This window comes from Aphis gossypii, chromosome 1 (assembly GCF_020184175.1).
Source record: "Aphis gossypii isolate Hap1 chromosome 1, ASM2018417v2, whole genome shotgun sequence".
Lineage (NCBI taxonomy): Eukaryota > Metazoa > Arthropoda > Insecta > Hemiptera > Aphididae > Aphis > Aphis gossypii.
The window spans coordinates 5,672,144-5,696,240 of record NC_065530.1 but is presented as its reverse complement, the minus strand read 5'-3'; the positions used below and the strand labels follow the sequence as shown (position 1 = coordinate 5,696,240).

The 24,097-nt window shown below is 29.4% G+C and overlaps 2 protein-coding genes across 2 annotated transcripts in view; both read left to right on the top strand.

Moving 5' to 3' along the window:
• Positions 1-24,097, top strand: part of LOC126549035 (uncharacterized) — a 166,593-nt gene that overhangs the window by 75,344 nt on the left and 67,152 nt on the right. The gene's annotated exons all lie outside the window — the stretch shown is intronic.
• Positions 22,061-24,097, top strand: part of LOC114120261 (uncharacterized) — a 55,119-nt gene continuing 53,082 nt past the window's right edge. Inside the window, exon 1 of the mRNA XM_027982116.2 lies at positions 22,061-22,563. The gene's annotated coding sequence lies outside the window, so the exon portion shown is untranslated. The remainder of the gene's footprint in view (positions 22,564-24,097) is intronic.

Sequence of the window (24,097 nt, the reverse complement as noted above, 5' to 3'; positions counted from 1 at the left end):
TGTAAGTGAGTTAAAAGAAGAAAGAAAATAGTGTGCGCTGACACGCTCTCAATAAATTCCTCAACTCGTCCATCACAAACAGAAAATATGAAAAATCACTTCTCTTGGTTCTCGATATGGAATTTCGTTTCGTTGCCGGCAAATACGTCATTCGAGTCCCCCTCTACTGCTCACACGCCTACGCATTTATGATTGTAATAAGTTTGATGTGATTTATCATGTACATAAATATTTAGTATATCAGTGCACGACGCAATATTTGCAGTTTTACATAGGATTCATTAACAATCGCGGAGTATCACAGTACGCAGTGATAACATAGTGACCACTCGACATTTGTACACAGATACCTTTGATACATGAACGACATAATGTAATATTTATTCCGGTATTTTCAACGTGGTAAATGATTGAATTAAAAATGTGTATATAATATTATGATTATGCCGACGTGTTTAAAAATGATGTACACTGCTCAGTATATCTGTTTACTTTGCGATTAATCACAACGACGACTATGGCCTATTATAGTCTTAAGGTACCTATAGTGCTGTAATAGGTATATCGTGTAATACAATGCAATAAAATATACAGTAAACTGCCGTTTACGTCTTAGCAAAACGGTACGCATATAATATATAATTACACGGATGATAATCGCGATCTATGATGGATTTCACCTCGGAGATCGCGCCGCGGACTGTTATAGATAATATTTGTTCGGTGTCGACTGTTATAATATAGTCGTAGGACGTATTAAATTCCTAACTCTACCCATTACCTATATCACTATTTAAATAACGATACGTTCTACGCGCGCGTGAGTCGACAGCGTCATAAACTCGCGATTATGTTGTTACTTTTGCGTTTCTTTTAAATCAGCGCTGTGCGTTAATAATTACGACCGCGGTATGATTATGCACATAAATATATAATATATATCGTTATATTATGCTATGCGTACCTAATGTATAAACGCGTTTGTTCGTCGTCGGCACGGACGTGGTCGTCGGCCAAACATGGTATAAATTTATGAACACACGGGTTTTTTTAAAAACAAAACTACAATATCATGGAACCTGGAACGCAAAACTGGGCGTTGTGAGATTACGAATCGTAGATACGTCGTCATAATAATATTATTTTCATTGATTTCCATTATGAAAATACACACGCGAGAAAAAAATAGACAAGTTGTTAGGCGTAGCTGCAGGAGCAATAACACTATAGGATAAAATATACGTGTACTAAACTTCCGATTTACAAGGAAATCGAGGAATAATAGACCGAGTTACCTATATAGTAGACCTAATATAAAGTAAGGACTACCGACTAGGCCACTAAGGGCTTTATCGCTTAGAAAAAAAAATAAGAAGAAATATTGATCTACTTATTTTATCAGAATAAATCTTTTAAGACATCATTGTATGTTTGGAATGCGGTAATACCTTATGGCGGTGAACGTGGGCGCGCGCGATCGCTAAATAAAAATAAAAATTGATTGTAGTTTTTGAGATTTATACTTAAATTACAATTAATCTGTCACGTCTTGGCCAGTGTACACAAGCACGAGTTTAAGTAAGTCAATATCATCCTAACCCGATTACTATATATAAGTGTCTAGGTATAGTTCATCCGCGTGTCGTGATAGTTTGAATAAATATAATTTTCAAATACAAGCCGATTCGACGACTACCGGGAAAAAAAGCTACTATAGTAGTAAAAAATATGTAAAACAAATATTACGCTAAAGAATAATTTTATGGTTTAATCTAATCAACTTAATCAAACTTACAATATAATAATAGTGTGTACCTATTATATTGTGTATATATTTATAAATTATACGCTTCACGAGTAACGTTTACCCAAGTGAAACACAAGTCTTCGAAAAATTCATTATTTTAATACCTGTATTATGTCTTCGGGCTACGCTCGTGGGTACGATTTGCAGTCTTTTCAATTTGAATTCATCTTCACTGCCCCGAGGAAAATATAATAAATAACTATTCGGTTTTCTCGTTTTCCGCATGTCGTAATATTATGTCGCAAGTCTGCAGGGAAATTGTGAGAAATCGCGATAACAACCTGTGCTTGTTTTTTATGAGTCGTTGTAATATGTTTCGACTGGTGGCTTTTATTTTATGTATTTATTATTCTTGTCCTGCAGAGTACATTATTATATTTTTTCGACGCCTCTTGGCGGAAGTATAAAGCTTCGCGTGATGCCGTAGTTATACCACTCAACTAAATTTAGTTCAGTGAGTTGTACATATACACATTGAGATTTTTAAAACAGGTATTGATTTTATACATATTAAACATTAATAGTATATACGAGAAGAGTATTAAAAGAGGGTTGGTATTAACGTTGACATTAAATTTGAACACGCTCGACTAATTAAATTTTCTGCGGGTGTGTCGCTTCGGGGGACGTATTTTACGCACATATACGTATATAATAAGTACAACGTACCGAATGTATATATATATACAAAATATAGTATACGTATAAAAGTATTTATACCAATTAAAATTGAATATTTCTTTTGCGAAGACTGCAGGTTCACATTTAGAGGTTCATAATATGCGTTATTGAAAACGATTGTTCATTAATATAATATTTTATACCTAATAATATAATAAGCATCGGACGAGAATTTGGTTATTATATAATAATATATATATATTGTTATTTGTTACACAGGCGTCATACGTTGTTATTTCGTTTCAGTCAATTGACATTTTTTTTAACGAGAACAAAATATCTCTTTGTCTTACGTTTATAAAAAAAATATTAACCACACTGAACTATCAATAATAATATGCTCAAACAATAGCCAAATTATATCGTTTAGTTTGTACACCAGCTATTTATTTTTCAGATGAGCTATTTAGCTATTATAAATTATAATAGGTACATTTTTTGGTGAGTATTATTTTAAATTTAAAATAAGTTAACGTGTTAGGCATTAATTTTTTCGGACTATTTTGTGATCGATAAAAATTAAAAGCATGTTTAATTCATAGTACCTCCATTAATATTACATATTATCACGCGTTGATTCATATTTTCGAGTTCATAAATATAATTATCAATAAGGATATTATTTGTCAAGTTTGATATATACATATTGTATATTATATAAAATAATGATGTGTAATATTTTTTTAATAATTTTAATAATTATATCAAATAATGATCCAAATACCAAACATAATGATATGTCAGTTATAATTTACAAGAATTTTAATTTCCAAAGTAAATAAATTAACCGATTTAACCTCTTGAAATCATTGTCACAAAAAATGATTGCTTTAAAAAGTTTATATGATAAAAATCTAAAAGGATATATAATTTAAACGTAAAGATAAATGGTATTATAATATATAATAATTAACATGTTTATTACTCAACAGTGTTTGTTTCTGGATAAAAAGGTAATTACCTACATATGGTCAAAATCAATCACGATATACGTAGTTTTAAATTTACGGTTCATTTTTGTGACGTTTCGATTATCCTTGACATTTATAACATGCTTTATGCGAAATAAATAATATTTTTTTAACGAGTTCGATAAAAAATAATAATATTATCTATATATTGTTATCAGCTTGCGCCGTTGCGGTTGCACCTAACGCCAACGCATCACACAAACACAGTACCATATATGATTCTTCGTGCTAAAATGTATAGTCTGCGTATCACCATAATGTATGTAATTATAATATTGTATTATCGTAAATGTTTGTTTTCAGACTTTATTCCGAATAGTGCATTGTAATTTCGGTACTCTTGCCATGCCATCGTCATCATAATAATTATTGTAAACGTGACACATAATAGACGCAGGCGTAGGCGTGGTATGTATAAAATAAACGTTGTAGTATATTTTTTTTTTTCAAAGTTTTGTTTGATTTATAATTTATATGATAAACGTTGTGCACTTATATACACATACACTCATTACTCACACGTTTTTAAAAGTCAAATATCGTTCATACGCGTGACCTGATGTATAGAGTACATTGCACTGCGGTATACTCTTTTTTTGAAACAAAATTGTCCGTCCTCTGCTACTCCTCCGCGGTTTTACAGGACTTTGCAGGATTAACTGTATCTTCGTCGATCAATAAAATATGACGAAGACGAACACTTTATCATAGTCGAGTTTACTTGATTTTCTCTGGTTAAACGGAGCGTTTATCAGGTGAATTTCGACCGTTTTGGCATTCGCGCGCCACTATAGTCTTATGGTTTAATAATAGTAAATAAACGTTTAAATATATTTGTTGATGCTAAACCCATCATAATCCTGCCACTATTTTTAATACGCGCCGGACGATTATTATAATATTATATTGTTCATACCAACAGCAGTGCAACTATCGCAGTTACGTCAGATGCAAATGTTTGAAGATCCTCTCCGTGTGCACCACCTGCTGCGAGGTCAATAACCGTCAACCGGTAACCAGATATCGCAAAGATTCGGGTATATTAATTGTAAAAAAATCACACTACCGTACCGCGGTCTTACGTGCAGATTTTATACCTTTATAACCCGTGTATATTATTATTATGTATTTTTTATATAGTTATAATATCATGTGGACTTTTAAAGTTTATAAACCTCCTTCGCACCACCTCGTGATTAAACTTACAGAAACGCGTGTACATAAATACATATATTATAATTATTGTTAATATTGTCGTATCTTCATATAGATTTTGTTGCTTCTGGGAACGCCGTATGAATTCAAATTGCGTTCAAACATAATATTATATAGCCCCATACATATATAATACCTATACACACACGCGCCTATATACGTTGACAAAATAAGTATGCGAGTACACGAACTTCCGGAAATTCGTGTGTAATTATACCGGCTTATAAGGATAATGGAGATATATATGTTTAATATAGTACCTATGTCCTATACCTGTTGTACAACAGACGACTCGTGCGACTCCGGGTGTACATATTTATATAAACACCTTAAATATTATGGTCACAAGTGTTAGACGATTATTCGGCGATAATTAATAACAATTATGAAAATATGTTCGCTCGTTTATATTCACGTGGTACGATTAAACGATCGCCCAGAGCTCCTTATACCTACGTCATATATTATGTATATGATGTAGGTAGGTATACATATCCATAAAATAGTATTATAGTATAAAATAGCAGCATCTGCATAGAAGACAAGAAGACGTTTAATCGAAATCTCGCAACCCCCCGACAAATGACCATGATATAGTAATGACAATATGAATTTGCAACATCGTATACCAGTTACAGAGGCGTGCTCAGGAATTTTGAGCGTTGGGGGGCCGGGGGGATCAACTTTTTTAAACGATAATTCTACTATTTTCCGTTTCCAATTCGTGTTTCGGTTTAAATGTATCGGCTGCAGTAGCACGGAACTTATGGATGAAATTGTAAAAAAGTTTTTAATTTTATTATTTGACATTTCTGTAATAATTTGTAAATTAAAAAAATTCAAAATATTTGCACAGATTATAATATATTTATAATCTGTGATATGAGTTACAAATTTACAATTATATGATAAATTGATAACTTGAAAGTTATTTGTGATTCGTGATTTTAGGTACTAGTTATTAGTTATTATTACCATAGAATAGATTAAATTGCTATTACACCAATATATCAAATAATAAAGACTGATAAAAAGAAAATGATACGAATCAAGTGTTACAAAAAATCTAAAATGGAAAATAGAACAATTATATAAAGTATTTAGTACATGTATAAATTTATCAAACGTCTTCGGGGGTGAGGGGGGCTTGATACCTTATGTAGGTATAATATGCTATACATGTATATTGTATAACGTATAGCTATAGTATGTCTTATTGTATATTATACTTATTACGTTTATAATTCAGTAAAAAATGATATATTTAAAACGATCTGATGCATTGATCAAAAGAGATGACTTATAATATATTATAATTTTATGTACACAGATAAGTACTGTGATCGATTTATAATGAGTTACGTATATTTATACAGTCATTTTTTATGATTAAAAAAAAAGTGATCGTACATATACAGCGCTTTGAGCTGTAGATGTTCTACTGTTTTTAAAATCGTGATTTTTAGGTTTTTTTACTATCTACATGGAGATCTATAATTTGTATAATTGTATGTATTTTCATAAGAATTTAATGTTTAAATCAACAGTGTAATACAAAAGTGTGTATTAGTAAAATTGTAGAGACAAAATAAAAAAATTCCAAGATGTAAGTAAGTTAAATAAATAAGATTTAATGTAAGATGTATAAAGATTTGGATGTAAATATGCTATTATGCTAAGTATTATTATATAATATATAACTAAATGCATTTTTTGAGTACGGTTAAGCAAAAAAAAAATATTAAACTAATTTTTAGTGTATCGGCAAATCAGTTTTACCTAAATTTAATTGGATTAATATTGGCATCTAAGATGAAAGTATGAAACTATCCTGGTACAAGTTCACTCTTTCACGATGCACGTTCAATAAATTACAAGTTTATATTATTATTTTTCCGTGATAATAGTTAAGTGTTATTCTCTTATTCCCTTCCCGCATCAACGAGTGCCCTTGGTAGTGTGTTATTACCTTCAAATTTGAGAAATACTTAAGTATTATTATGTGTTATTCGGGTGTTTGCATCAGTTTGCGGTAACCTGCTCTATATAGATTTTGTGAATTTCGATCCTATATAATATAATATATAGTTGTTTTATATTATTTTATTATATTACTCGTGTTTTGTAGTACACCTTCAGTAGCGGTTATTTGTCGTCACGATGAAACCAATCGTTATTTTTTCTCAACGTACACGTGAATGACCACGAAATCATGAAAATCACACTTTGCTGCGGTTTTATGTAAACGTAGGTAAACAGTGTTTATCAAACACTCTCGCTACGTAAACCTGCAGTACTGTATATTAGTATAATAATGGACGGTCGGAAGATAACAATTAAAGTATAGGAAATCGTAAACGAAAGAAAAGAAAAATATCTAGTCTATAGCGATGGTATATATGTATATGATATTATACAGGGTGCAGAACACATTGAATTTTCCGCTTTCTCACAGCTAAATAGTTGACAGAAAAACAGGAAACAGCGACTGTTGGCGGCGTACCCTGTATAAATTTATACGTAATATTATTATAATGACGTACACTGTGCAGTGTAATGATCACCAGTCGTAACGATAATAATATTGTAAGTACTATGCACAACAATAATAAACGGACAGTTTTTCCGAAGAAAGCGAGAAACTCGTCGGTAACCGTTGATAATTTTCATTCGTGCGTACAAAATTGGCGACGGTGTGCACTGGATGCTGGTAATGGTAAACACTAAACATAATTAAATTATTGCAGAAAATATTTTTATTTCTGTTAGTAGTTATTGCTGCGATGGTATAGATCAGCGGTTCTTAAGGTATGGTATGCGTACCTATACCACTATATATTATACCACATACGGCTATACTTATTATTAATAATATAATAAATGAAATAATTTCAGAAAAACTATTTTGTCATCTTAATGTAATGCCCATAAAAGGTATTAAAAATATTTATCATGAAGTATAACACAAAGTATATCACTAGGTGATATAGGCTATAGTGGCTATACGATAATATATTATTGAAAATAGTAACCCACTCAACACCTTATGTGGGTACAGCAGAGCGGTATCCACTTGCCTACATTTTTATGAATTATTTATATTATTGTCAAAAATGTATTGAAATTTTGAATAGTTTTATTTTTTGCCATAAAAAGTACATCACTGATTCGTAAAATATTTGAAGAGTGGTATGCGAAAATAAAAGTTTGAGAACCTCTGGACCCTTAATGTCAACAATTTTGAAGTGGTGTCACTGGACGCCCCCTTCTCTCAAGTCTATATGCCTTTTTGTTTTCTTATTTTAAGCCTTCAAAATTTACTTATTGTATAAACTAAATGTATACAGATTGTAAGTATTCATTTTAATAAAATAAAAAAAAATAAAAATGTCAACAAATACTCTGAATAATTAAAAAAAAAACGAAAACGTATTTAAAAAAACATTGTTAGGAAAGTTTTTATAAGCCCACGCGATTATGATCAGCGGACCCATTATTCTGTTGAAATAAATGAAAATAAATGTACAAAATAACATAAACGAAATTATAGCCTTAGTTAGGTGTGTATTATATTTGTAATTTGTATGTTTGACTTTGTTATGTAGTGGCGTGCTTCCAGGAAAAAAAAAATAAAAAAAAAAAAATAAACAAACATTAACATGCAATCAAAACGTAAAATCTTGGAATGTTTGTTTTTTTTTTTTATTAAAATAATTTATTAATTATTATTATTTTTGGTTATAACTGAATAAACACATAAATTATTATATGTACTAATGTTTATTTAAATTAATTTTTTTACGGTAGATCACAAAGTTACAATACTTCTTGACTCTAATGTATATTATACTCGACGAAACTGCAACACCGACAACTTGGTTTACGTATAATGTGATGTGATAGGTGTGCAATGCTGGTCAGTGATCAGACACCATTTCTTTATTAGAATATGTCTTGTGGTAAGTATTATATGTTTTGAATTTTTAACCGAGTTATCGAGTTACGAGACGTACCCTCTTTACTTGATCATAATATACTATAATATATAACTCATCATACCTATCTCAAATTTCTAAAAAAATAATTAAAAAAAAAAAACTGTGAACACAAACATTTTTATATTTATTATTTCAGTTCAGAGAAAATAAATCATATACTATACTACACAAAACAAACTGTGAATTCTCTGTAACGGTAGGTATATATTTATTCTCGCAAACAAACATCAAACACTGGAGTTAAACGGAGACAGATGAAACATAGGTAACTAAATATGTTATGATATATTTCATGATAAGATAGGTGTTATGATAATACGTTTATTCATTCTTGATTTTTCATAATGAAAACAAAAACCGCGTAGGTACATTTTTAATATTAAAACTGTTTTAAATGAATACAGCGTTGACTTCGAACGGTGTTGAGACAAATAAGAAATATAATTATTATTATTATAATATTAATGAATTAAATATTGTAATATTGTGCTTGCACATGTACACTGTACATGATTATCTAAAAATTTTCATATAGGGTTAAGGTGGGGAGGGAACAACATAATACATAGTAAATTAAAATTAGGTGGCTGGTAGGTACAATATCAATTGTTTTTTGTTGTAAATTTCTTTAGTTCATTTTATATAATTCTATACTTTATAGTTTATAGATACAGCATATACTATATAAATAGTAGTTATAATATATTCTATGCAAATTGATACGCGAAATTAAATTGGTAATTTTTGTGTGTAATATGAATACAGTATAATTTTATTATTTGATCTAATCATCTAATTTTAATATTGTTTTGCATATACCTTTTTGAAAATAAACTTATTATACTAATATACTATAATATAGATAAGTATGATGATTTTTTTATTCTAAAATTCAATTTAAAAAATAAAAAATATAAAATATAATTTTTCAAAGAACGGTAGTTTTTGTTATTATTTTTGAACATTTTTCGGAGTAATGGATAAACATTTCTCGGGGTTTTAAATTGATAATTATTATTAAATTTTAACTAACGATACAATATATTATCAAACGTCTTAATAATGTTATAATAATAATAATAATATTATGTACATCTGATTTATAAAACACCCGATTTAATGGCTATAATCGAGTAAATTATGATCAATATAATATGATTGTACAGTATTATGTATTTTTGACGTTTCAAGTTTTCAACGACGAACGAGTTTAAATAAAAATAATATTTTAACGTTCTCAATGCTGTTAGAAACGATGCTCGAAGCCCTCTTAGACCATTACACACACGCTATATACTCATATCCTAATATATTTAATCTCGCACCGATCGGTTGTCAAACACTTGTAAGAACATACCTACAACTCCATCATCGCAAAATGTCCTTTTCCGCTACAACTGTCACACATCGCGTCTAATCTATATATTCTTTGGATTTACTTTTTACGTATGTAGCGTGTGCACTGTGCATATATTATACATTATAGTTAAACAAATTTAATATAGTCAATATAGGTACGAAATGTACTAAGTACATATATGTACACATCGATAGTTGGCGTAATGCTGTAACGCGGTTATTGCGCCGTCGTGGTGTAGTTCACCTAAATAATATTACACGTGTTAACCTCACATCGACATGTCATATTGTGTATAATAATAATAATAATATGTGTCGTCTACTCGTCTCGCGTGCATATATTTCACACAAACTCTATATTAGCACGCACACTTCGCGCGCGCATTGGATAATATATTATTTTCTGCAGCCAAAATATGTTTTTTTTTTTTTAACGCGTAGCCTTGACTTACATACTTATTATTGTAATTTTTTTCACGATTCGTTTTCAATCGTCGTTGTCTTGTCGTATATAGATACAAATAGTACGTACATGTACACTATGACAGCTAGTATTATGCTTTCGATAACGGTCGACGGGACGATTGATTGCGATAAATTAAATAACATTAATACGGCGACTTGAGCCTATTACAGACTCTCTAACGGTGATTAAATTATAGAAATAGATACGTCATATTATATTATATTATACGATACTTACCGCCGTCAGTGACCGTATTACCATTTTGTCGGTTTGAAAATTATCTTATTATGTAACTCACCCGTATCAACCTGTATAACGTAGTTATACTCTATAACTCATACTCATAGTTAACTCTGCCGTAGATAAATTCAATATTCATATAAGTATTTTGTACGAAAATAGACGTATCTAACTGTGCATATATCGTATATAATTTGTCAAATTTGTGTAACATATACTGTACACAAATTGTCCAACAAGGATTTATGCTACGGGAACGTAGCTATGCAGTCAAAAGATTTACTTAACGTCTAAATGGCATGATAAGCGATTTTTTTAAAAGTGAACATCACTCATTAATCTCGAAAAGTTTCTACAGTTTTGTGAATATTTATTTTTTACACACCTAATATGAATTAAGATAAATTATAACTTAACGGTGTAGCGTTATTTGTATTAGGTAGGTACAACAAATATTTATTTTTCTATTGGTCTTACTAGACAGTAAGTATGCTATAGTAAATGCAGAGTTAAAGTGAATTGTTTTTTTTTCCAAAAAATATCCATGATTACTTAGCTACAAATATTTAAAATTGTATTAATTTTTAACTTTAAAATAATTTGAATATTTTTATAGTTTTGTTAAAATTTGAACTTCCAACACTTATAATAAAAAAATCACTTAACACACAGTTATCGTTTGTATAGAGATGAATTTTTTTTCAGAAAACAGTTTAAAAAGCTAATGTCACTAGAATTGAGATATTTTTATCGCCTTTTTAATATTATTTGTAGGTAATATGAAATCATACAGTTTGAGTATATTGCATATCTACTGTATATAAGTACATTCAACACTATCTGACCATTAGGAATATTTTTACCAATACGTGTTTTTATCACAACAGAAAATTTGATACGGCAATTTACATTCGCCAGGAAAAGATGCTTTAAAAACGTGGAAAAATACCCTATACAATTGGATAAAAAAATACCAATAAGTATATGTTACATAAATTATTAACATATAATCGGTAACACTTATAGGTTATATTACATTTTCCATCAACACGTTTTATACCACCATATAAAAAAAAATGACATAACATTAAAATTCTACACCTATGTAATAATGGACACCAGAATAAACTTCTATCATCATTGTAAAACCAAAAAAATCATCATTGCTCCATTCAGAATTTAAAATCGTATTTCGATTAATTAGTTGATTAGTTCTACAATTTAATTATACGAAGTTTAGATGAGAGGGTCAACATTTTTGTGCCACTCACATAGACATTATACTTACATAATTTAAGTATTAGGTACTCAACTTAAAACTTATTGTTTATTGAAATTCTCAGAAAAATATATAACTTTCGAATATAAAATAAAGTAATAATATTTCTGCTATCTGCTATCAAAATAAAGCACTTACAAAATTACGATGATAAAAAATAGTATAAAGATCACTTTTTCAAAAACTTTGTTTACGCGTTGTTATTGTCTATTTCATTTATTATTATGTTATGTTTTAAATATTAAGCAGAAGATATTTTTATTAGATGATAAATACACGTTTGCATGAGACATTTTTATACGGATTTAATCACAAAATTCGAACAGCTCCGGAGATGATTATTTTCATTAACACTGTACATAGGGGAAAACTCAATTTTGAAAAAAAGAAGCTCTTAACGCCCTTTGACTGACCGCCCATCGCGTGTAAAGGCGTACACGTGCAGTATATGTGTGTTCTATAAACTTAAGCGATATAGATATATATATAATATATATATTTAGTATACTATGTACATGTATAAAATAAATGGTATAATATAAACTATAAGACGTGTACGGTCGCCCCTCAACAGTTAGGAGGCGCTAAGCGTGTCAAACGCGTTCGGTGACTCTCTCCTCAGATTTAAAATCCAAGCCATCACCGAACTGCATGTGTTGATTTGCGGCTCGCGAATAACAACCGTTTTGGGTTATATTCGATTTATGTCCTGCAGTACGCCTGGTCTGTCGATGCGTTAACGGTATAAATGTATAATTATTATAATACGCAAGCGAAAGTCATGCAATGCAATATTATGTATTGAATTAAATACTTCACATCTACTCGGCTTTGCTACTGTATACGTACGTGTTTTTAATATCTCGTACTCGTTTTTGTCGATAATATTATTATTTGCAGCGCATTACATTACGCATACTAAATAATTTTATAGCTACTACCGTATGATAAAAATTACGTATATAGTATGTTTTAATGTATGGATATAATGTTTAATTTGATTATCATTGGCAATAGTTTTAATTTTGATCATAATTTATGTATGCAACGAACAAGCAATATACTTCACGAACATAAAATATAATAATATATTGCCTATAGTTTTTAGTTTTTTACTAATTTTTATGTACTATAATTACATACTTTTTTTTTTTTTTATCACAAATTACGCAGTACACGCAATTACAATTTATAATTAGATGGTCAAGGCTTTAGCACGAGTATTTGGAATATTTATATACTTACTGTGTGTATAGATAATAGTATTATAATATTGAATTGGGGAATCGCTCAGCCAGATAGGTTCAATTTGAGATGAAAAACCAACGGATGGCATAACCGAGTTATATACTAATTTTCTGAACGGCTCCAAACGATTTTCACTTACCTAGCTTGAATAACTTTAATAGTATTTCATTTAACCAGATCGCTCAAAACCGACTTTCAGCCATTCCTGACGTACAAATAAAACACAATAAAATAATATTTCAGTCATTGGCTGGATACGCAATCAATGATCCATCGTTTTTTTTTCTTTTTTATAACACGGTTTCTATACATAATGTAGCTTCTATTATAGGTACGCATTAATCGTGCGAACCATTAGGCAATTCGCATAAAACAAATCGTTATTTAAGTTGTTGAGAAGTGATTTTTATAGTTATTCGCATTGCACAGTCATCCGTGCATAATGTTATCACATTAACTAGACCAACCTAAACATTTTTTAAAAAACGGCGTTTAAGGTTGGTTAACTGAATTAATTTACTATGTATTTGCAATAGGTATGTAACAATGTAACGCATAATGATAATATAATTGAGTAATAAGGATAATATATCAATATTGTCCACAGAGAATGAGTTTTACAATACATATTATTATATATTACAAACGATAAAAATATGTTGTTTTAATTGGCGTCGTCGTGTTTTCCAGTATTTTCGTTCGAGGTTCAATTACGGTGTATGTGCCGCGTACGTCGTCGCTCTCGATTTCGAGTAATCAAGCAAAAGGACTTCTATTATGTTTGAGGACCCTGGACAATCAGCTCCAGTGCTTCACCGAATTTTCTCAGCATCTCTGTGGTCGTAAATTGTTGTAAAGACCTTTACATATACGATAGCCACCAGAGATTAACCACATCCTTCGCACTGCCACCATAGCGCCTGAGTTAGCCGCTGTCGCGGTGAAGACTTCCGAGTGTCATTGATCGGCTGATTATAGGATCCGCGGTGACATACCGGGCTGGAGTGGTAGTTTTGAACTAGATGTTGTGACTGACCAAGGATGACCTATAACAGTTCGGTTCGAGGATATGTCACACTTATTCCACAAGGGCGGTTCACAACTTTCGGAGGTCACAAAAATAAAATAATCGGTATATGTACATTTTACTAGTTCACACATACTGTTTTTAAAAAACCTGGTAAAAAATAAATATGTCTGACTGTGTTTGATTTTCTGTAATGATTAAATATTGAAACTGCATCGATTGATAAAATATATAACCACTAACCATGTGTTGAACGGAATAGGTACGTATATTATAAATAACAGTTTCTGTTTTCGTTTTCGTTTTAAAACACGAAAACTCGGTGGACCGGCAGAGTCGTAGGTAGGTATACGTTTATGGTTTTCATTGTTTGATTTAGATCTCTGACGTAATATTATAATGTATTAATGTCTCAAAAGTCAAAGGTAATATCATTCATATTATCATATTCACCATTAATCGTCGGTATAATATGTACACAGATGTATAATGCACTTATGTAATCCAGCTATATACACACACACCGCAGCCGACGTCGGTACTGGTTTCCCTCTGGGCGTCATCGAAATATATATCGTATCGCAGTCGTTATATAGTCCGTATATAATCGTTATAGGTATGCCTCTAAAAAGTGCAAACACCTATGGTATTATTTAGGTTACGACGGACTACTGTTCAAAATGTGTGTTTTTTTTTTTTTTATTCGCGCTTTCAAACCGATTCTATTGTCATTATAATGATCAGTTCGAAGGCTTCGGCATAATATACGATATTGTATCTGCAATTTTTCGGTCTCTCGTGCATTTGTAAATCGTTATTGTGCAATAACTAATGAGTGTACTCGCGGGAAAATATAAAATATCTTTATGATGGAACAAACGGGAGACCAGAAATATCGCGAAATTCGTACGAAATAATATAAATATAGTAGATTTATTCCAAAGACATTCCCGCATTGACTGAATAGTAATATTAATATATACATATAACTATAATTTATCTATAAGAATGTTCATTGTTCGTGTATTTTCTTTTTCTTTTTTATTTTAACGACAATCGTTTTTTTTTGTTTTTGCCGATGAAACTCGCATCCGCACAATAGCAAAAAAATTTCAATAGCATAAAATTGATTTTAGATTTTGAACGATCGTACTGGTTTTAAAGTTTCGTGTTTTTATTTTTATTTATTTTGTTTGCGTCTTTTATCATGTCTTGGGTTAAAAAATTTGATACAATCATCAATTTAGAGGGTTGTTTTTAGTAACTCGTCTGTGTATATTCGGTAAAACTCAGTACTTTTCTTAAAACAATAACCCGAGACTTGCAATTTTCCCTAAATATTTCTATCAAGATTTTGGCATGAAAAAAATTAAAAATTTTTTTTATTAATTTTAATCTATTTGTACCGAAAATCGATTTTACATTTACTTCGTCGTTATTTAGTTATAACTCTTAAGTTATTTACAACATTTTCTGGTAAAAATTAGTCACTTTTGAATAGAAAAAATATTAGTAATAATAATAAAAAAATATATCCTTCCAAGTAGATATCCTGAGTCATTCGTCTTCTTTGTTCAGAACAAATAGCTCTTTTTTAAATATATACAGACTAGGGGTTCTAAAAATTTTTTAATCAAACATAATACAAAATTATAAGAAGCTCGTAGTATGGCAAAATCAAAAAAAACATATCATTTTGAATTATAAAATGTACATTAAATTACCATAATACATGTAAATGATAATAATGGCGAATGCATGAAATAACGATTGGTCATTTGGCATATTGAACATGTTTTTAAATTATTTATCTTATTTTTAAAACTTGTTCACGGCCTAGATGTATCCAGCAGATAATATTTTAAGGACCCCGCTCTAAATTATACGCTAAATGTGTCTACTGTTTTTGACTTTAGTAATCTATTTGGTACGAATCACATATGAAAATTTAAATAGCATTTCCACGTTTTCAAGAGTAGGAGTTTAGACTTCACTTGGCTGTACTATAGTCCAGTTGTTTTTAACCTTTTGTAGATCACGGACCCCCGATGAAAAATTTTTAGATATCGCGGACCTCCTTACCAATTTCTTACGAATATTTTTTTTTTTACATAGCATGTTATTTTAATCAAAATCATAAAAGTTAATACATAAGTAGACATATAACAAAACATACACATTTATAATATTATATCTTGTCACGACGTATTAAGACTGCCGTGGACCCCGGACATGAGTATCGTGAACCCCCAGGGGCCCGCGGACCCCAGGTTAAGAACCGCTGCCTTTAGGTCTGTATAATATTTGTATTAATAAGTTTGAAAAACGGTCATCATTATTTTATACAATTGATTATTTTAATAAAAATTTAATACTTCAAGAAATACAATAAAAAATAATAATTCAAATTTTTAATGCCAATTTAGATAATATTTGAGTATTTTATTAACATGAAATCATTTTTATTTGTTTCTAATAACAATTTAATTAACATAAAATATATAAATTGAAAATACTAAAAATATTTATAAATGAAAAACCATAACAAGGCAGATAGGTATATCGTGTAACCGCAAACAATCAATTTTTTTGTTTTATTTTAACCTAAGTAATAATAAAAATTGATTTATATGTCTTATTAACCTTGAAAATGTATTACCTATATAACATTTCGACTGAAAATATAATTATAATTTATGTTTATTTTAATAATTTTAAGTTTTGATTGTTTTTAAGTAGAACTTATTCAGTAGCATCGAACATGATGGTCTATGTTATTGTTTTATTTTATTCTTAATTAATTTTTCAGTATTATTTCGTTCATAGTCTATTAATATTTAATAGTATAAATGATTAGGAAATGTTACGTTATATAATGTCATATTATTTATGTGTATACACTATACATATACACATTACAGTCTCTTTTGTCATTCAATTGGTTGAAGTTCATTGCCGTCAATTATAGTCTTTTTTTCATTGAGTTTTCAATCAATACGAAAATCAGAGTAGGTACGTCATTGCAAGGTAATAAACTAATAACTTGAACAGTAAAATTATTTTTATCAGCTAATTTAAATATTTAGACATAAATGACATAATATTGTATTACTGTGAAATTGTGAATTATTTTTTTTTTTTTTTACTAATTTAATTAATTTCACCTTCCTTAGATTACTCCTTATTAACAAGTATAGATTATACATTTAAAAGTCTGATTATAAAAAACTTTAATATTACATATTTAAATATTGGATAATTTGTTAAGATACTAAAAATTTTTTCATAAAAGTTACTACGGTAACTTCAGTTGCATAGACTTCATACGTTAGTAGTAAAGTTACTACGAGTCATAACAATAAACTTTATTACTTTATACCACAAATAGAATCACCTAATTTCACACCACAGTTATTAACATCCTAAAGTACTTCATTTAATCTAGCAACAGGTCGAATATAGATTGATGGTTATAAATTTGCATAATATTTGAATGAGACATAATTAAGTACATAATGACGTGTAATTTATATATTTATTTTTGAGTGGTGTTTAAAAAATGTGTGAATCATAATGCTGATCCTATATTTAGAAATTAATGTTGAAACTTATTCTTGTAATTTATTTTAATAACATTCTAACTATGGATCGTTATTAATATATATATTTTTTAAATTGTCATAAAAATGGTGTAACTAGTTTATTTACAAAAGTCAGAAAGTACATTTTTGATGAATATTAAAAATATAGATTTTAAAATGTAAATTATATGTATAAAATACTGAAAATCTTTGAAGTTTAAGTTCTCAATATGTAAAGAAAAAAAGTCGTGGTTATACATATGTAATAGAAAACATTGAGATTTGAAGTTGTCAATAAACATATAGCCTCAAATTGGTTTATTTGATGGGAGACTTCAGTTCAGACTATTTATACGTTGAAAAAATTTAATCGACAATAAGGTAGCTACATACCTATGGATTTAATAGGTTTAAAATTAAATCTAATTTGATCAAAACTTAAAAATAAGTTTTACTCAATAAGATGTGTAAGGTACTATAAAAATATAACTAGTTAGTTCAGAATATATATATTATTATTATTACTATAGTTCTCTAAAAGTCTAAACAGTCTGAACAAATATTGAAATAAATATTTATTCTCATTTGTCCATTTTCAATATGAATTCCGATAGGGTATAATGTATATAGATTTTTTTACACAAACACACACATACACACAAAAAGCCATTCAAGTGGGTAACGCTTTGTTTAATTTAATAAAAATGTAAATGTATACACATCTTGATCTTTAAAAAATGTAAATTTATTTTCTGAATGACCTCATTGTATCTATAGGTATATACGCATTACTATCGCCTTTTATCGGGTTTTTTCTTATTAATTGACTATAATATACACGGTGTTGGATTTAAACAGTTTGTTAGTTTATGTATACGTTTAGTTATCAAATGAGAAATATTAAGTGATTTGTAGGAAGAATAACGGTTAACTTAAAAATATGTATGGGTCTGTATAAATAATTTTATTGATTTATAACAAAATTATTTATATTGTTATGTTAATCATTAAATTTATAATTTCGTATAATTTTTTTAAATTTTCTAGTTCCAGTATGAGTACTGGAATACTTATAAATAACTTTTAAAGAACATTGAATTAAATTTTCAAAACTTGGCTTTAAAAATTTAGGATTTTATAAAATACTTGTAGTTATTAAACTGTTGTTATTCTGTAAAATTTCAAATGCATGTAAAAAAGATTGTATCATATTATGTATTTTTATATTCATTATATAAGAACAACTTTTTTAAATTTTCAAGAATTTTGATCCAGCAATAGATTTTTTTGTCGTCATCTATCGAAAAAAATGTCAAATTTCAAATGCCTATGAATAACTTAAAAGAGTAAAAATATCTAGAAAATTATTCAATGTGTAGAAAATACTAACATAAATTTATGGTGAAAGTTTTAAGTATCCAAAGTTATTCGTTTTTGAATTATAACAAAAATCATTTAAAAAAAATAGTTATTATAATGACAATTGAACAGTTTTTTAATTTTTGATATTCATTGAATATCAATGTAGTAAAAATTCGAACTTGAAACAGTCAAATAAATTAATGTGACTTTCTAGTAAACTTTTTGGTATAGGTAGAAAAACTTATGATACATCTTGTATTAAAATTTTTTTGTAATAGTTTAGAAAACTATTCTGTGTTAGAAATTCTAGTATAAAAATTTGATAAAATCGTCAAGTATTTATATAAATTATTAGTTTTTAATAACACAAATTATAAAATAAATTTTTCCAAAAATATGTTTTACATAAAAATGTTTGGTTATCCTTTTTTCTATTTTTCTTTTGATTTGTAAATACTAGAATTTTTTAGTTTTAATCTGTAAAGTACAAATTAGATCAAATTTTCTATTAGAAATCGACCTCATAGCTTAAAATTGAAGCATTTTATCGAATTTGTTTCTATTATTGTGTACACTGCAGCTTGCAAAAATAAAACACTTTATTGTAAAATAAATACATTCATCGATCCTTTCAAAATTGAAAAATATGTATTTTAAATGTATTCTTTTATTGTATTTTTACATAATATTTTAAATATAGGATTAATTTACGATGTCCATCGATGGACGTCTCGTTAAAAAATATATGATGATCGAGCTGTTAATCAATCTCAGGTCAGATTGGCTACCATACTAAAATATTTTTAGACAACAATTCTAAGCCTCATAAAGATTGGATGGAATTATTAAATGAGTTTAGTTTAAAATGTAATGTATACCTATATTTACTATGTAATTTATGTAATGTATTAGTGCATTTGATTTAATTGATTAAATTTTATTGTTCTAAGTATAAGAATTCACTGATTTATTATTTTGTATACTAACGACTTTACTATCATAAGTTTTTCATTAATGTTTCAGGTAATGCGTATAAAAACTATTTTAAAAATAGAATAAATATTATTTGTACATCTGTGCTCGAACGATTTGTAATATTGTACGCAAAAGATGTTGGTTTTTAGATGAGTAATGTGGTTTTAGCTGCGTGGCCTTGGACATTGGAATATAAAGATTAAAGGATAACTTTTGAGTTTACTGCTATCACTTATATCATGTCATCACGTAGTTGTTCGGTATACTAATTTTCGGTAGAATGTCAACCAAACATTGATTTAAATTTCGTTTATATTATTCTATAAACTCACATTAAGTATTATTAGTAGTGTACAGCATCATATACGTATATAACTTAAGAGTATAGACGTTCTATATATTTATCTCATTTCTTAGCAAATTAAATTAATAAACACAGAAAATAATTATCACGGTAACTATCGGATTATTTCGAGTAAAACCTTTATATTCAGACTTGATATAACTAAATTATGACGTTTATATCATATTATGGAGCCTTCGTTGTAGTACACGTACCATGTTTTGCAATTAACGCAAACATTGTGGTTAAGTTCAAAATGTCTCGATCTGTACTAAATAGTTTATCATATTATATTCAATATTCATATATATCAGCATTTTTTTATCTATGGTACTTAAAGGAAATATCATTTTAAATTAAAAAAATAGTCGGAATTAATAACCGGCGTTGTTCAAACAAAGTCCACATAGTTCTTAAACCCTCGTGTATTGATATATTTAAAACACGAGTACATTTTCCTACTTACTATACACAAACAATAAAATATATAAAAACAGATTATAGAACGTAGAAAAAATAATTGAAGTCTTAAAGTTACCCACGCGAAGATCGATATTGATAAGTCCTCGTTAATTCAAAATAACTCCAATCGTCTTATTAAAAAGTTCATAATTATTATAATAATTTATTGTAAAAGTTTGTTTTCACTTTTGTGCGCATTAAACGTTTAAATTTTCATAATTACGTAGTTCCTCGTGAAAGGCTCCATGCTTGTAAAACGACGAATACGTGTTTTGATAAATAAAAAGAAGGAAAGAAAAGAAAAGGTCGTAAGACCAAGTGACACGTGAATACGTTTTCAAAACGTGTAGGTGGTACTCGGACATAAAAGCGTAGGTATAATCTATATCATATCACACTCGGCGATCAACAACCCCGTGTCCGGTCACACTGTATATCGGTGTACTCAGCTGTCAGGACCCCCCCCCTTGCTGCACAGGATACCGTTCACCCCGTTCGGCGGGTCGAAGGTATATAAGCGTCAATATCGACGTGTTTTTTTTTTTTTTTTTGGCATATAGTCGTCGGCGGCGGCGTGCAGACGTCAAGGCGCATGTTCCCCGGCGACAGAAAACGAATTGCTGCAGCACACATGTATTGCCACCCATCAGGCTCTGTCCGGATATAATTGAATTCGGACGAGGAGTCATTGCGGGGCGGACCAAAACAAACCGAAGAAAAAAAAGAGAAAAAAAAACAATCAACTAGAAAAGAAAATTAAGATCTAATTGACTCACACCATCGTCGTCCGAGTGGATATAATGCGTACCGCGGACGTCGGGGGCGTAGGTCGTGTGCGTACCATTTCATGGTCTCATCGTGTTTGTACGTATAATGTTATACATCGTGTCCTGTACACGCACACGCCTACACACGAACACACACACACGCGCACGCTGGCGCTTTCTATGCGCGAGGGAAGCTCCCGTACGTGCGCGTCCACGAAAACCCCCTTAGGAGGTTTGTTCGGGCGATTGGTGGGGGGAAATCTCGGCTAGGGACATTGCGCAGGAATGCGTCGAATTATGAACCGCTACACGCAAAAAAAAAAACACATCGAGACGACTCCAAAGAGAAGGAGTAAAAATCGTTTACGATTATCGTAGTAAAACGCGAGTATAAAAGGATTAAGGATTTATATGTTTTTGATAATTTTTTCGTTATCGCATGTATTGTATACGTAATTTTACGATATTACCTATTCATTATATTGATCCGCGCCGTACGTTATCCTGTACGATAATTTTCCGTTTTACATTAAATTGCGCGGTCCTTTGGAAATTCTAACGTTTCGTATTTACACCATTATTCATATTAGCTTACATTTGCGTTGAGAGCGTATTATATTGTTTTAATTTTTTTTTTTTTTTTTTTTTAATCACTTCATTCACGTGACAACGAGCCGTTCGAGTAACCGTAATCATTTTACGAACCTCGTGTCTATTAACATAATTTATTTTATTATATACACATACACATACACTCGTGAACTGAACTTTGTCAATGGAAGGTGAGTCGAATGACCTACTAACAAAAAGCTTAGAGTACCGTAGCTGTTGTTTTGGTAGATTTAGAGTATGTCGTGGCATACTACGGAGTCTTAGACGACGATAATTTTGTGATTAAAAATTAACCTAATCGTATTATCAGTAGTAGTAGTAGTATTATAGTATTATAGTAGTGGGTCATTCGTTAATGTTGACCTTCGGATGAGTATTTTCATCTCGCCCTTCATGTGTGTATATCTGAAACTTCCGCGTACGTGGTCGACTATTTATATTATTACAACCCATACGTAAAATATATAATTTTCCATAATTCATAGGTATATATCAAGTACGATACGTTTACAACAGTTAGATCAAAACCAAAATATATTATTGACTGAGTGTTGTAATGTTATTGCATTAGAATTATCACGCGTGTTATTGGGTCAATAGGTTAAATCGGGTCGTGTGAAAAAGTCACAAGATTCAAAAATTTAAACGATATATTTATTATTCATAAAAATTTTCTCTAATCAACCCTTATCAATCTGAAATAAATACATATATTATCTATTTCGTGCGTCGGGGCTTACAAATCTATGTAAACATTTAATATTTTATGTGTACACGTATTTACATCAACTTTTTAAAGTTTATATTGATATATTATCTATTATAATTAAAAATTAGTACCTAATATAGTTTTCGCTTATCGTTATTATACTTAAAGATATTAGAGTTTATCGTTAGTGTAATCCGGAAGAATAAAATATTATTTTTTTGTATTTGTTGATGCGTAAAAATGATAATTTGATATCATCGCTGATCGTCGATTTTCTTTATCTCTAAAACACCAAGTGTGTTTAATGTTTATATTGTTTTCAACCTAGGTCGTTCTCCGAGTTGAATGATTTTACTCACGAATACATTACTAGAGTGCGTTGGTATTACGTAGTATTTCCTTCCGGTGGAAACTATATTGTATCACAATGTAGTCTTGAAAAATTTTCACGATACTAACAACCAACGATTTAAAAATGGTGACAGTTTACAGACAGAGAAGACCTTGTGCTTGGCACTTGAATAGTTTTACTCGCTTTTAATCCGTAGTCAGTACTTGTAGCACATTCGAAAGATTTTGTTTCAACATTATTTTGATTATACGATAAAATTATAATATAAAATAATGTACCTGTGCGAAAATGATGCTTAAAAGTTTTAAATAACATTTTGTTTGAAAGTACACATATTTTGGTAAACCTATAAATACAATAGCTACATTATGTATTTTCTAGCTATTGGGTTAATGCATGTATGTATGCATAGAATAAATATATGTTATACTTATTGAGTAAAGTAAACGTTCAAAACAAATATTAATATCGGATATTTATAAATTTATAATGTACTCTTTCATTGGTACATACATCGATGGACGGATTTGGATTAATATTGAATAGGTATAACACGCATAATTTACATAGTGCAGTATTTTTAAACATAATGAATAACAATATATTGTTTGATGTTTTGGGTTATTGGAACATATTTACATTA